This window comes from Myotis davidii, unplaced genomic scaffold (genome assembly GCF_000327345.1).
Source record: "Myotis davidii unplaced genomic scaffold, ASM32734v1 scaffold419, whole genome shotgun sequence".
Lineage (NCBI taxonomy): Eukaryota > Metazoa > Chordata > Mammalia > Chiroptera > Vespertilionidae > Myotis > Myotis davidii.
Genome location: NW_006294998.1, coordinates 5424913 through 5438578, shown reverse-complemented (window position 1 = coordinate 5438578; position 13666 = coordinate 5424913).

Below are 13666 nucleotides of genomic sequence, written 5' to 3'. Positions count from 1 at the left end.
AACCATTGTTTATTGTTTTTTTATTGTTGTTACTCTATATTCTTCCTTTCCCCTTCCTCTTTTCCTTCCCACTCTTTTCTCATCTACACTAATAAAATAGAAACATGCAAATTGGTGTCACTTCGCTACACCTATCAGCCAATCACATGAGTATGCAAATTAACCAACAAAGATGGCGGTTAATTTGCATACATAGGCGCCCAGCGGCCTGGGTCCTGGGAACATCATCAGCACCCAGGTCACTCCGAGGTAGGCCCCTTGTGGGCCCTGAGAAGCCTAGGAAGGGCCTGAGCCAAGGGACTCCTGGGCAGGGCCAAGCCTGTGATCTGAGTAGGGGTGAAGCCAGTGATCAGAGGGAGCTGGGGGGCCCCTGCCCAGGCCTAAAGCTTCGGCCAAAGGCTTTAGGCCTGGGCAGGGGCTGAGCCAGTGATCAGAGGGCCTGGGTCACCTGCCCAGGCCTAAAGCCTCGGCCAGAGGGTGTGAACTACAGAGGAAACACCTATTCTGACTGCTCATTGGCTAAGCTCCCTGTATGCCACTATTCTTAGTAATATTCTTAGTAACTTGGGTAATAAGAATCCAAAAAGGTGATCTAGGGTTTTTCCACCACACTCCTAGAGAAAAAAACAAAGGTCTGCTGCGGGAGGACTAAGAAATGTCATATCCTACTCTAGCCGGTTTGGCTCAGTGGATAATGCCTTGGCCTGCCTACCGCAGGGCCTGGGTTCAATTCTGACCAAGGGCATGTACCTAGGTTGCAGGCTTCTCCCTGTCCGGGGCCCAGGTTAGGGCTCATGGAGGAGGCAACCAATCAAAGTGTTCTTCTCACTTTGATGTTTCTCTTTGTCTTTCCCTTTCTCTTGTACATTCTCTAAAAATCAATGGAAACATATCCTCAGGTGAGGATAAAAAAATAATAAAGAAATGTCATATCCTATGAAGGACATCTTGAAGATGCCTAAAGAAAGTTGTCATTTTTTCATGGTGAAGGGACTGGAGTCCGTGTTGATGAAAACACATTGGTGGCTGCGGTGACTGGCAGTGGCTGCAGCAGCAGGATGATGGGGCTGGCATTTTCCCCTGATCAGCCCAGTTACCTCCCACAAAGGGAGGCCAGACTATGGCTTAAGCCCGCTTCCCAAAGGGAGCAGGGAGCAGGCCTAAGCCATCAATAGGAAATCCCCTGAGGGCACCCAGTTTATGAGAGGGGGCAGGCTGGGCTGAGCGACCCCTCCCCCCCCCCAGTGCATGAATTTCGTGCACCGGGCCCCTAGTACGTGTGTGTGTGTGTGTGTGTGTGTGTATACACACACACATATACATATACCTCACATTTTCTTTATTTGTGTGTTTTTAAAAAATATTTTTTTAAAATATATTTTATTGATTTTTCACAGAGAGGAAGGGAGAGAGAGATAGAGAGTTAGAAACATCGATCAGCTGCCTCCTGCACATCTCCCACTGGGGATGTGCCCGCAACCCAGGTACATGCCCTTGACCGGAATCGAACCTGGGACCTTTCAGTCCGCAAGCCGACGCTCTATCCACTGCGCCACACCGGTTTCGGCTAAAAAATATTTTTTCATTGATTTCAGAGAGGAAGGGAGAGGGAGGAGAGATAGATTTTCTAACATATGTTCCCTGACTGGGAATTGAACTATGACCTCCTGGTTCATAGGTCAACGCTCAACCAGAGTGCCATGCCAGTGGGGAAGATCTTTTTTCTTAATGTAGGTGTTATCACTGTGAACTTCCCTCTTAGAACCACTTTTGCTGCATCCTATTGGTTTTGATAATTATGTTTCCATTTTTATTTGTCTCAAGATATTTTTTGATTTTTTAAAAAAGTTCTTTTTTTACCCATTGGTCTGTTCAGGAGTTGTTTACTGTCCACATATTTGTGAATTTTCTCATTGTTTTGTCATTGCTTTCTAGTTTCATGCTATTGTAGTTGGAAACGATGCTTGATATGATTTTAACCTTAAGTTCATTAAGACTTACTTTGTGGCCTAACAAAAATGTATCCTGGAGAATGTTCCATGCGCTTCTGAAGAATGTGGATCTGCTGCTGTTGGATGGAATATTTTGTATACAGTCAAGTGCTGCATAATGATATTTTGAACATGAAGGACTGCATATACAACGGAGGTTCCATAAGATTATAATATAGCTCAAAAATTCTCATTGCCTAGGGTTGTCATAATGTCATAGTGAAGTGCATTAATCATGTTTTTGATGATGCTGGTCTAAACAAACCTACTGACTTCCAGTCATATGAAGGTATAGCGTGCATATTTCTGTACATAATACTTTATTCCTACATAATAAAGACCTAATATGCAAATGGTCATCACGTCCTCATGCTGTCACCCTGTCATGGATCAGACACTCAACATGGGAGAGAGGAATGGGGACCAGCCAGACACAAACGAGCTCGTGAGAGAGGAATGGGGACCAGACAGGCTGCGGCCCAGGAGAGGGACAAGCTGCCCAACCCGCGGTCCCGGGCACCAGCGCGTGCAGCTGCGGCTTGGGAGAGGGACAAGCCACCTGCCCCGTGGTCCCAGGCGCCTGTGGCTGTGGCCCGGCAAAACTGTGTGCCCATGGTCCCCTGCAGCTGTGGCTGGCCCAAGCGAAGCTGGCCCGGGCAAAGCCGGCCCGCGTCCTGGGTGCCTGGGACTGGCTGGAGGAGGGAATCCTGGGTCCCAGCGGTGGGGTGAGGCAAAGGTGGTTCGGGGTGATCAGGCCAGCAGGGGAGCAGTTAGGGGCGATCAGGCCCGCAGGCAGAGGTGATTAGGGGTAGTCAGGCAGGCAGGCGAGCGGTTATGAGCCAGTGGTCCCGGATTGTAAGAGGCAGTCAGACATCCCCTGAGGGGTCCTGGATTGGAAGAGGGTGCTGGCCGGACTGAGGAGCCCCCCTACCCCAGGCACGAATTTCGTGCGCTGGGCCTCTAATAATGGTAATAAAAGACTTGCTATCATTATTTTAGAGTATTCTTTTTTTTTAAACCTATTTTTATTGATTTCAGAGAGGAAGGGAAAGGGAGAGAGAGAGATAGAAACATCAATGATGAGAGAGAATCACTGACCAGCTGCCTCCTGCACACCCCATATTGGGGATCGAGCCCACAACCTGGGTGTGTGACTTGACCAGGAATCTTACTGCAGCCTCCTGGTTCATAGGTTGACACTCAACTGCTGAGCCATGCTTTCCAGGCTAGAGTATATTCTTTTTGATGATAAAAGCAAATATATTTTCTGTAAAACAGTATGCCGTGTTAAACTGGCAGCATCCTCATACATCTGGTATTTACTGTGTCTCTTGATTGAATTTTCTTCCCTTATGCTTGGATTAATCTTCTGTTTTGTTCATCATGCCCCTAAGTGTACCAAATCCCCTGCTTCCCGGCAGGCCTGGCTCAGTGGTTGAGCGGCGAGCTATGAACCAGGAGGTGACAGTTCCATTCCTGGTTATGGCACATGCACAGGTTGCGGCTCAATCTCCAGTAGGGGGCGTGTAGGAGGCAGCCAATCAATGACTCTCATAATTGATTAAAAAAGTGTTTTATTAATTTCAGCAAGAGGAAGGAGTGCGAGAGAGAGATAGAAACATCATTACTAGCATGTCAATGAGCCATCCATTTCTAGTGTCTTATTTTAATGGGAATAAATTTAATGTGCATTTTTTCTGATAAGCAAAATTGCTCATGAATATGGTTTTTTATATATTTAGTATATAACATGGAGTTCTTAATATATATTACTGCTATGCTGGTTTTAAAGGGATCTAGATTTGCTTCTAAAGTTTATTTTAAATAGGATATTAAAAAATATTTTCTTAAAGGATGTTTTGCGTTGCAATGTTTTTTCTTGTTTTGACTCCCTAAGGTAAATTAGTAATAGGATGTTGAATTTTAATCTCTGATTTCTAGTTCACTTGGCTTAACTTTATGGTACAGTGGTAGAGTTAGGACCAACACAGGGAGGTGAGATTTACGTGATTAGCTGGGAGTAAGTCTGGGAGAGGGAATTTGATGTAGTTTATTTGTATGAAGGAATGTGGCTAGTTGTCCTGGTCTCACTTAAATGTTTCTAATTCATTGTTAAGCTCTTTCATTGCCGTCCACAGTGTGGCTTAAAAACTCATGTTTCCCTTTTAACGTCAGGATAAAGTCCAAATTCCTAAGTTTAGAATACAAGACCTTTGATTACCCCATTACTACATCAAACCTCATGCACTTTTGAACCTGCTGTCCCCACACAGTATGTCTTTGCATATCTGGTTCTGCTTTTGTGGAAGCTCTCCTCTTCCTCCCTGGTCTCCTCAGTGAATGTTAAATGATTCCCGCGGACTTGACTCACTAGCCCCCGTGGAGGCCCCCCTAGGCAGCCGCACAGGTTTTCTTCTCAGTGTACGAGTGGATCCCAGACCTGGCTGATGACCAGAATCGATTGGGGGTCGGGGTGGGGGTTCAAAAGGCCACCAGTTGGGTCCCGTCTTGGCTTATTCTGTCTCAGTCATTTGGGATGGGGCTCTGGATACATGTTGGTCTTTGTTTTAAGACTCCCCGAGTTGAGGTGGGATTTTGATGTTTAGCCAGGGTTGGGACTGTTGGTGTAAAAGCCAAGGGAGGCATCCAAAGTGCGCTCTGCAGCAGGTTCTCAAACGTGAGCCTATATCAGCATCACCTGGACGACTTGGTAAGAACAAGATGGATGGGCTCCACTCAGCGTTTCTGATTCATAGGTTTGGGTGGGGCCAGAGAATTTGCATTTCTAACAAGTTAGGGGATGCTGATGCTCATGCTGATGCTGGTCTGGAGACTGCACTCTGAGAACCTCTGCTGTACAGTAGATGGGTCATTGGCAAGCTGGAGGTAGTGATCCCTTACCTTCCAGAGACCCGAAGAAAGACAAGAAGCAGATCTTGTGTGTAGTTCGCAACCACACTTGCCACATGTTGTAATTCTTTGCATAGATAGATCCCTTGCTCACTGGGCTGTGAGCGCCTATAGGGCAATTGAACCCTAGAATATAGTAAAGGTTTCATACCATTCTCCTTGCTCTGGTGGTTAAGGGAGGACTGCCAGTGTCTTGTGGCTACTCTTTGGGGCCAACAGTTGAAGTGAAGTCCTATGGCTTTTCCAGAAATAGGAAAAGATTGGGGCAGTGGTTCTGATCCTGGAGATTTTGCCACCCAGGCAATGTCGGGGGACAACTTGGGGTTGGGAGGTGATACTAGTGTCTTGAGGATGGACTTCAGGGATGCTGCTAACCGTCCCAGGACAGCACCCCCTAGCAAAGAAGCATGCGGCCTCAAATGTTAGTTCTGCTGAGCTCCAGAGGTCCTGCCTCAGGGGAAGGAGGTTCTGATGAGGTCGGTGGGTCTCACTGTGAGATGTGTCTGTGTCATTTGTCCCTCCCCAAACCCTGTTCATAGACTCCCTGACCCAGAGTACCCCCACTCCAGCCTTGCCCTGGTGGAGCCTGCAGTGACCAGGGCTAACGTAATCTCCCGGGAGGATTAACCGGAGATTAATATTTGCCACAGCTAGAAGTGCTTTGAAATACATTATCCTTTCAACAATAAATGACTTATTTGAGTGGGGCTAAGGCATTTGCTGAATGATTGACTGACCTTAGCTGACCTGCATCTTCCCTTCTCCAGGAGGAGAGAGGGTTGTGTGAGTGAGTGTTCTCTGTCCCTGCTTCTCAACCAGGGGAGAGTCATTTATCAACTCAGCTGAGTTTTCAGTGACTTGCCGTGTGCTAGGTCTGGTGAGCATCACAGAATGGGCCCTGTCCTCATGGAGTTTTCATGAGGGAGATGGACAAAATGAAGGATTTTCTTTCTCTCAAAAAATAAAAAAATAAGCCCTAGCTGGTTTGGCTCAGTGGATAGAGCATCAGCCTGCGTACTCAAGGGTCCCAGGTTCGATTCCGATCAAGGGCATGTACTTTGGTTGCGGGCACATCCCCAGTAGGGGGGGTGCCAGAGGCAGCTGATCGATGTTTCTCTCTCATCGATGTTTCTGACTCTCTATCCCTCTCCCTTCCTCTCTGTAAAAAACCAATAAAATATATTAAAAAAAATAAAAAATAGATTTTAGTAAATGGATCAAGAAATTAGGAGAGGAGAATAAGGTGAAAAATTAGGGTATATTTTTTTTTGATAAGATGATCAAGGCCTTGCTTTGGAGGTAACAATTGGATTGAGACCTGGAGGAGGGACGGTGCAATCATGGGAGGAAATGGGGCAGAGTATTTGTTCCCAGCAAAGGGAATAGAAAACAGGAGTTGGGGACTACAACAGGCCAGCCCTATTGGAACAGTGAGCAGGGAGGGGAGGGGCAGGAGATGGGTGGCCAGTCAGGAGGGACCTGGTCACGCATGACACCCCAGGTAAATGTGAGGATGGCCGATGTAAGGCCATAGCCGTCAGGCATTGTGGAGGTCTGAAAGCCCATCCTTAATAAAGCGAAAGGAAGGTTCCAGAAGAGATGAGAACAAGAAATTGAGCAGCTAAGGTTTGGGGTTTCTCTTGTGTAGGGTGTGGAAGTCACTCAGTGATGTTGGTAGTTGGGGTCAAGGAGAAGCCTGATCCAGCAGCTGGGGGTGCGGAAGAATGATAGGCAACAAGAGTAGTCAGCGCATGGCCTTTGGAGGTAGATGCCAGGGTTGTTTACAGCTAGGAGGGGCCTGGGGCTGGAAGTGTAATTGGGGAAGTGATGGGTGATGCTGAGGCTGCCGGGAAGTCCCGTCCCCAGGGCCTAGGCCCCTGTAGCAGGAGAGCAAGGAGCTGAGGATGGTCCAAGGGCTTATGGAGAACACTCCCTTGGCCACAGCATGTGGGGGCCTGTGGCTGAAGTTTGGAAGTGGATTCAAGATAACCAGCATTGCCCGGCCAGTGTGGCTTAGTGGTTGAGCGCCGACCTATGAGCCAGGCAGTAATGGTTCTTTTCCCAGTCGGGGCCCGGTTGTGGGCTCAATCCCCAGTGGGGGGCATGCGGGAGGCAGCTGATGGGTGATTCTCTCTCATCATTGATGTTTCTCTCTCTCTCTCCCTCTCCCTTCCTCTCTGAAATCAATAAAAATATTTAGGAAAAAAACACACAGATAACCAGCACTCCACCGGGCTCCATTACTGGGAAGCTGTACTCACTGTTGTTTAGGAAGTATAACGGGGGATCCATCGCTTTTCAACTCTGTTCCCCAAGGGCCCTGTAGGGAGGAGGGTGAAGGAGCACCCCCGGAAGTGTGGAAGTGGAAGCTCCCTGAAGCCTGGCATGTCTTGGCCCATGTTTCCATTTATTCAGTGTTGATGTGTTCAAACTCTACAGTTTACTGACACTTCCAGGAAGATGTGCTAAGTGTTTGTGTCTTTGTGGGCTCCTGGGACACTTCTTGGGGCGTGGGCCTCTCAGTCGGGCACACTCCTCTGTGGGGCCTCTTGGTCTTTTCAGCTCGGGGAAGTAGGTGTATTTTGGCCATGTACATTTCACTTCCTTCTCACCGTGGGAAACAAGAAGTGATGCAGGAGTGACAACCGAGTGTGAGTTCTGCAAGGAGGAAACCCTCCACAGAAGCCTCATTGCAGCCTAAATGCCAGTTTATCCTTTGGATCATTTCCCTGCAGCTCCAGTGCTCGCTGAGCTCAGCTGTCCAGGAGCTGTGCTGGGAATGGAGTGTGCAAAAGGCCTGACAGTGACAGGCCTCCCGTCCTCGAGGGACCCCTGGATGGTGTGGGGATGATGGTCGTACCAAGGGCATTGTACACACAGTGGACCCATTCGTGTGTCAGGAAAGCAATTTAGTGAATTTCAACTTGCATTTCTTGTGTTTTTTTTTAAATTAAAAAATTTATGATAAAATATACAAAATCTACCATTTGTAAAAAAAATTGAGGTATGATTGATATTAATTTCAGATGTATAACATGATTCGATATTTGTATATATTTTGAAGTGATCACTACATTAAGTCTTAGTATCCATCACTCCACATAAATACAAATTTCTTTCCTGTGATAAGGACTTTTAAGATTTACTCTCATTATGCAGTACAGCATAATGAACTAGAGTCACCATCCTGTATATTATATCCTCGTGACTTATTTTATAACTGGAAGTTTGTACCTTTTGACCCTCTTCAGCCATTTTGCCCACCTCCACACCCCTCACCTCTGTCAATCACTAATCTGTTCTCTGTTATCTTTGAGTTCTTAAAGATTCCACATATAAGTGAGACCATACTGTATTTGTCTTTTTCTGTTTGACTTATTTCACTTAGCATAATGCGCTCAACCTCTGTTCATGTTGTCACAAATGGCAAGATGTCTTCCTTTCTTTCTTTTTTTAAAAATCTTTACCTGAGGATATTTTTCCTTTGATTTTTAGAGAGAGTGGAAGGGAGGGGGAGAGACAGAAAGACAGAAATATCGATGTGAGAGAGACACATTGATTGGTTGCCTCCCACACTCGCCCCTGCAACCGAGGTACATGTCCTTGACCGGAATTGAACCTGGGACCCTTTAGTCCGCTCTATCCACTGAGCCAGATGAGCTAGGGCCATTATTTTTTATGGCTGAATAATATTCCTTTGTGTATATGTATGTGTATATAATATTAACTTTACCATATTAACCATTTTTAAATTGTGCAGTTTAGTGGCTGGCCTTTTGTGACCGGCTTATTTCACTGAGTATAATACTTAGGATTCATCCATGTTGTAGCATGTATAAATATTGCCTTCTTGCCCTAACCAGTTTGGCTCAGTGGATAGAGCCTTGGCCTGCAGACTGAAAGGTCCCAGGTTCGATTCCGGTCAAGGGCATATACCTTGATTGCGGGCACATCTCCAGTAGGAGATGTGCAGGAGGCAGCTGATCAATGTTTTTCTCTCATCGATGTTTCTAACTCTGTATCCCTTTCCATACCGCTCTGTAAAAAATCAATAAAATATATATTTAAAAAATTGCCTTCCTGTCTTGGCTGGTGTTTCTCAATGGTTAGAGCATTAGCCTGCACATCAAAGGGTTGAGGGTTTGATTCCTGGTCAAGGGCACATACCTGGGTAGCAGGTTCCATCCCTGACCTGGTCCAGATGTGTGTGGGTAGCAACCAGTCTATGTGTCTCTCTCTCATATCAATGTTTCTCTCTCTCTCTCTCTCTCTCTTCCCCTTTCCCTCTTTCTTTCCTTCTCCTCCTCCCCCTTCCATGCTCTCTAAAATCAATGGAAAAAAATATCCTTGGGTTAGGATTAACAAAAACAAAAAAAATCAATGGGAAAAATATCCTGAGATGAGGATTAACAACAACAAGAAATTGCCTTCCATATTAAGGCCAAATACTATTCCATTGCATGTATATACCATATTTTGTTTATCCATTCATCCATTGATGAACACTTGGATTACTTCCACCTTTTGAGTATTGTGACTAATGTTATGATCATGGGTGTATAATGACTGGCATTTCTTTTTAATGTTGTAGGGTATAATACACAATATCAGAGTAGCCTGGGTAAATGTGGACACAGTGTAGACAGACCTGGGTATTCAAGAGTGCTTGGGAATCTAGATTTTTATGGGGAATATAATTTTTTAAGCTATTATTCTTCAAAATAATAATGTGTACCCCACCCAGCATATTTTTTCTGGGATCTTTGTGTGGGACTCCAATGGGTGACCTTAGGCATGAGAGATTATGTAGAAGGGATTTTTGATAAGTGACAAAATTCCATGTGTCCAAAGAGGAAGAGATTTGCTGGAGAGAGGTCAGAGAAGAGCCAGTGAAGGAGCTAGAACTTGAAGCTGGGAATACGTCAAATTAAAAAGAAAAGGGGTACAGGAACTCTTATTCATTGCTGGTGAGATTGCAAAATAATGCAGCTACTTTAAAAAAACATTTTTATTGATTTCAGAGAGGAAGGGAGAGGGAGATAGAAACATCAATGATGAGAGACAATCATTGATTGGCTGCCTCCCGCAGGCCCCTCACAGGGCACTGGGCCCATAACCCGGGCATGTGCCTTGACCGGAAATTGAACTGTGGCCTTGAGGTTGACACTCAACCATTGAGCCACACTGGCTGGCTAATGCAGCTACTTTTGAACACAGTGTGCAAACTTCTTACTAAATACTCTTTCCGTGTGACCCAGCAATCATGCTTCTTGGCGTTTACCAAAGGGATTTGAAAACTTAGGCTCACACAAAACCTCTTCTCGGTTGTTTATATCAGCTTTATTTATAATTATCAAAACTTGGAAGCAACCAAGATGCCCTTTAGTTGAGGAATGGATAAATAAACTGTAACCCGTCCAGTTAATGGAATGTTATTCAACACTAAAAGGAAATGAGCTATCAAGCTATGGAAAGATACGAAGGAACCTTAAGTGCGTATTAACTGAAAGAAACCAGTCTGAAAAGGCTAAATATTTACTGTGTGATGTCATCTCTATTACATTCTGGAAATGGCAAAACCATGGAGACAGTAAAAAGATCAGTGGTTGCCAGGGGTTGGGGAGGAGGGAAAGATGAATAGGTGGAGCACAGGATTTTTAGGTGAAACTCTTCTGTATCATACAGTAATGGTAGATACATGTCATTACACATCTGTCAAAACCCATAGGATGTATGGATTTTGACAGATGTATAATGAATGACCCTTACTGTGAAGGGTCAATATAGGTTAATCCATTGTAACAAATGTACTACTCTGGTGAGAGATTTTGATACTGTGGGCGATTGCTGGTGAGATTGCAAAATAATGCAGCTACTTTAAAAAAACATTTTTATTGATTTCAGAGAGGAAGGGAAAGGGAGATAGAAACATCAATGAAGAGAGACAATCATTGATTGGCTGCCTCCCGTAGGCCCCTCACAGGGCACTGGGCCCATAACCTGGGCATGTGCCTTGACCGGAAATCGAACTGTGCTCCACCTATTTAGAGTGGATGATTCAGAACTCTGTACTTACTGCTCAGTTTTGCAGTGAGCCTGCAACTGCTGTAAAAAAAATAAAGTATAAGTAAATCAATAAAAAGAATGAAGGCTTTCCAGGTTGGGGGGATAGAGGTAGGAGTGTCAATGTGTGCTCAGGGGATGAGTGGGCAACTGGTCTGGCTGTGAGAAAGCGTTCCTGTTAGGACAGTGGGAGATGCGGCTGGAAAAGCAGTCTGGCACTACTGCGGATATGCAGACACACACCAGCTTGTGCTGAGGCGGGACTTTGCCAGCGGCATGAGGTGATGTATCTCTTAAATTAACCTAACTGCCCAGATGTTTATCTCCCAGGGACTGAGAAAGTGAGCAGCCTGTGAAAGCATTATGATAACTGACTAAACTATGCAGATCAGTTCTTTAGCCTTGAGGAGGTATCCTTTTAATTAATTAAGACAGTGAATTATATGTCCACACGCATGTGATTAAGTAAAATTCTTTGACCCAAGTAAAGTGTTTTCTGATGCTCTGATCCCAATGAGTGATATTAAAGGCTTACGTTGTTAGTCAGTAATACCCTCCAGGTCCATCCTTACTCTCTGAATTTTGAAGCAAGATCTATGTAATCCCTTAGAGAGGATGAGGTTTAATACTTTAGAACAGCGGTTCTCAACCTGTGGGTCACGATCCCTTTGGGGATCGAACGACCCTTTCACAGGGGTCGCCTAAGACCTTTGGAAAACACATATATAATTACATATTGTTTTTGTGATTAATCACTATGCTTTAGTTATGTTCAATTTGTAACAATGAAAATACATCCTGCATATCAGATATTTACATTACAATTCATAACAGTAGCAAAATTACAGTTATGAAGTAGCAATGAAAATAATTTAATGGTTGGGGATCACCACAACATGAGGAACTGTATTAAAGAGTCGTGGCATTAGGAAGGTTGAGAACCACTGGTTTAGAAGAAGATGTTTGATTGGAATAGGAGCTATTCACCGTATTTTCAGAGAAGAGCCAGCCAGCACTTAGGCACTCACAGCCTTAGAAGGGATCTTGCCAATGAGTCCTTACCCTAGTGGTGGTCACTTGGGCTCTGCTAACTACACTAGGGTATCAACCTGCCAGTTCTAAGACCCCTCACTTGTGAATTTCAATCAAAGGTGATTTAATCCCCTCACAGCCAAGGGCAGGAGAAGTAGTGTCTTATTCATGACCCATTTTGTTCCTAAGGTTACTGAATTGTGTGCAAATGTGTGTGTGTGTGTGTGTGTGTGTGTGTTTTATAAAGAAGGACTTAGGATAGTTATCCACTCACAGTTAGTAGATTCTGGGTGTTGGTTGTGGTGTGGGAAAAGTTCTTGTGAAGATGTGTGGTGATAAGACAAGAGACACTGAAGCCGTAAAGGAATGGGAGACAAGGGAAACAAGAAGGCCAGGGGTGGACCAGGGATTTCTGCAGTGCCCACAGCCTGGGAGGACCCATGTGGCTCCTGGGGCACAGGGAGTGCAGGGACCTGGGGAACACTGGGGAGAAAAGGGGACACAGCCTGCACTCCTGCACTTATTTTGACCTGGAAAGAACAGGTGGTAGATGAAGAGGGAAAGGATATAGAAATGAATTTTGAGCAAGTTTTAGGAAAGGCGGAAAGCCGCAGAGGAATGAGGAAAGACGATTTTAGCTTGAGAGTTGCTGCTGCATTTAATTTGACTTGGCTGTGGGCCACTCCAGGAATGCTGGGGTGGTGACCTATTTTGAGACAGCTTACCTGAGGCGTGGGTGTTCCACTCTCACCCTGGATGGATTCCAATGACATCTTGCCAAGACATACCAGACACTGTGTTTGATCACAGAGCTTCTAAGTAGTTTGAGAGTAGTCATTGCTCTGAAGAAGTTATAGTCATGGTGAGACAGGAGGGAAAGGCTGCTGCTCCATCAAGTGTTGTGGACGAAGAGTGGATGCAGAGTGTCCCTGTGGAGAGGAGGACCACTGGGGCAGAGCTGTGTGGGGGTGGCCCCTTTGGCAGTGGTCTGGAATTGTTGAGCAAACTTCCTCAGGCATAAATTAGAATCAAGGTGTCAGTTGACCATGCCTAATTCCTTACTTAGATGGTGACAGATACTGTAGGCTCTTACAAAAGTGGGCTTCCAGCAGGTGGAAATGAAAACCTTCAGCCCTTGCTGGTACCCGTAGGGCTCAGCTGGCTTTCTGAGAATTGAGCAGTGAAGGAAATTAGGAGGGTCCTTAAGTCAAAAGCCACCATGAAAGAAATATGTTTGAGTAATTTCATCTGTCTAAGTTATCAGGCTTTCTAATTGGGTCTAAATGTGATTACTTAAGAGTTCTATCATGGTAAAACCAAGATGGTGGCATAGGTAAACACCGGAAATTGCTGCCTCCCACAACAACTTCAAAAATACAACTAAAAGACAAAATGGACATCATCCAGAACCACAGGAAGGCTGGCTGAGTGGAAATTTTACAACTAGAAGGAAAGAGAAAAGCACATGGAGACTCAGAGGAGGTGCCGTGTGGAAGTAAAGTGCAGAGGTACGGAGATGCACGTGGAAAGGGCTGGAAACTGAGGACACGGTTGTCTTTTTCAATCGGGAGGGAGTCTCAAGCTCCTGACAGCTCTGAACTCCAGTTCCGGGCGAGTCTCTGGGGACCTAGACTCATACAGGAGAAACTGGACTGTCTGGCATCGTTTTT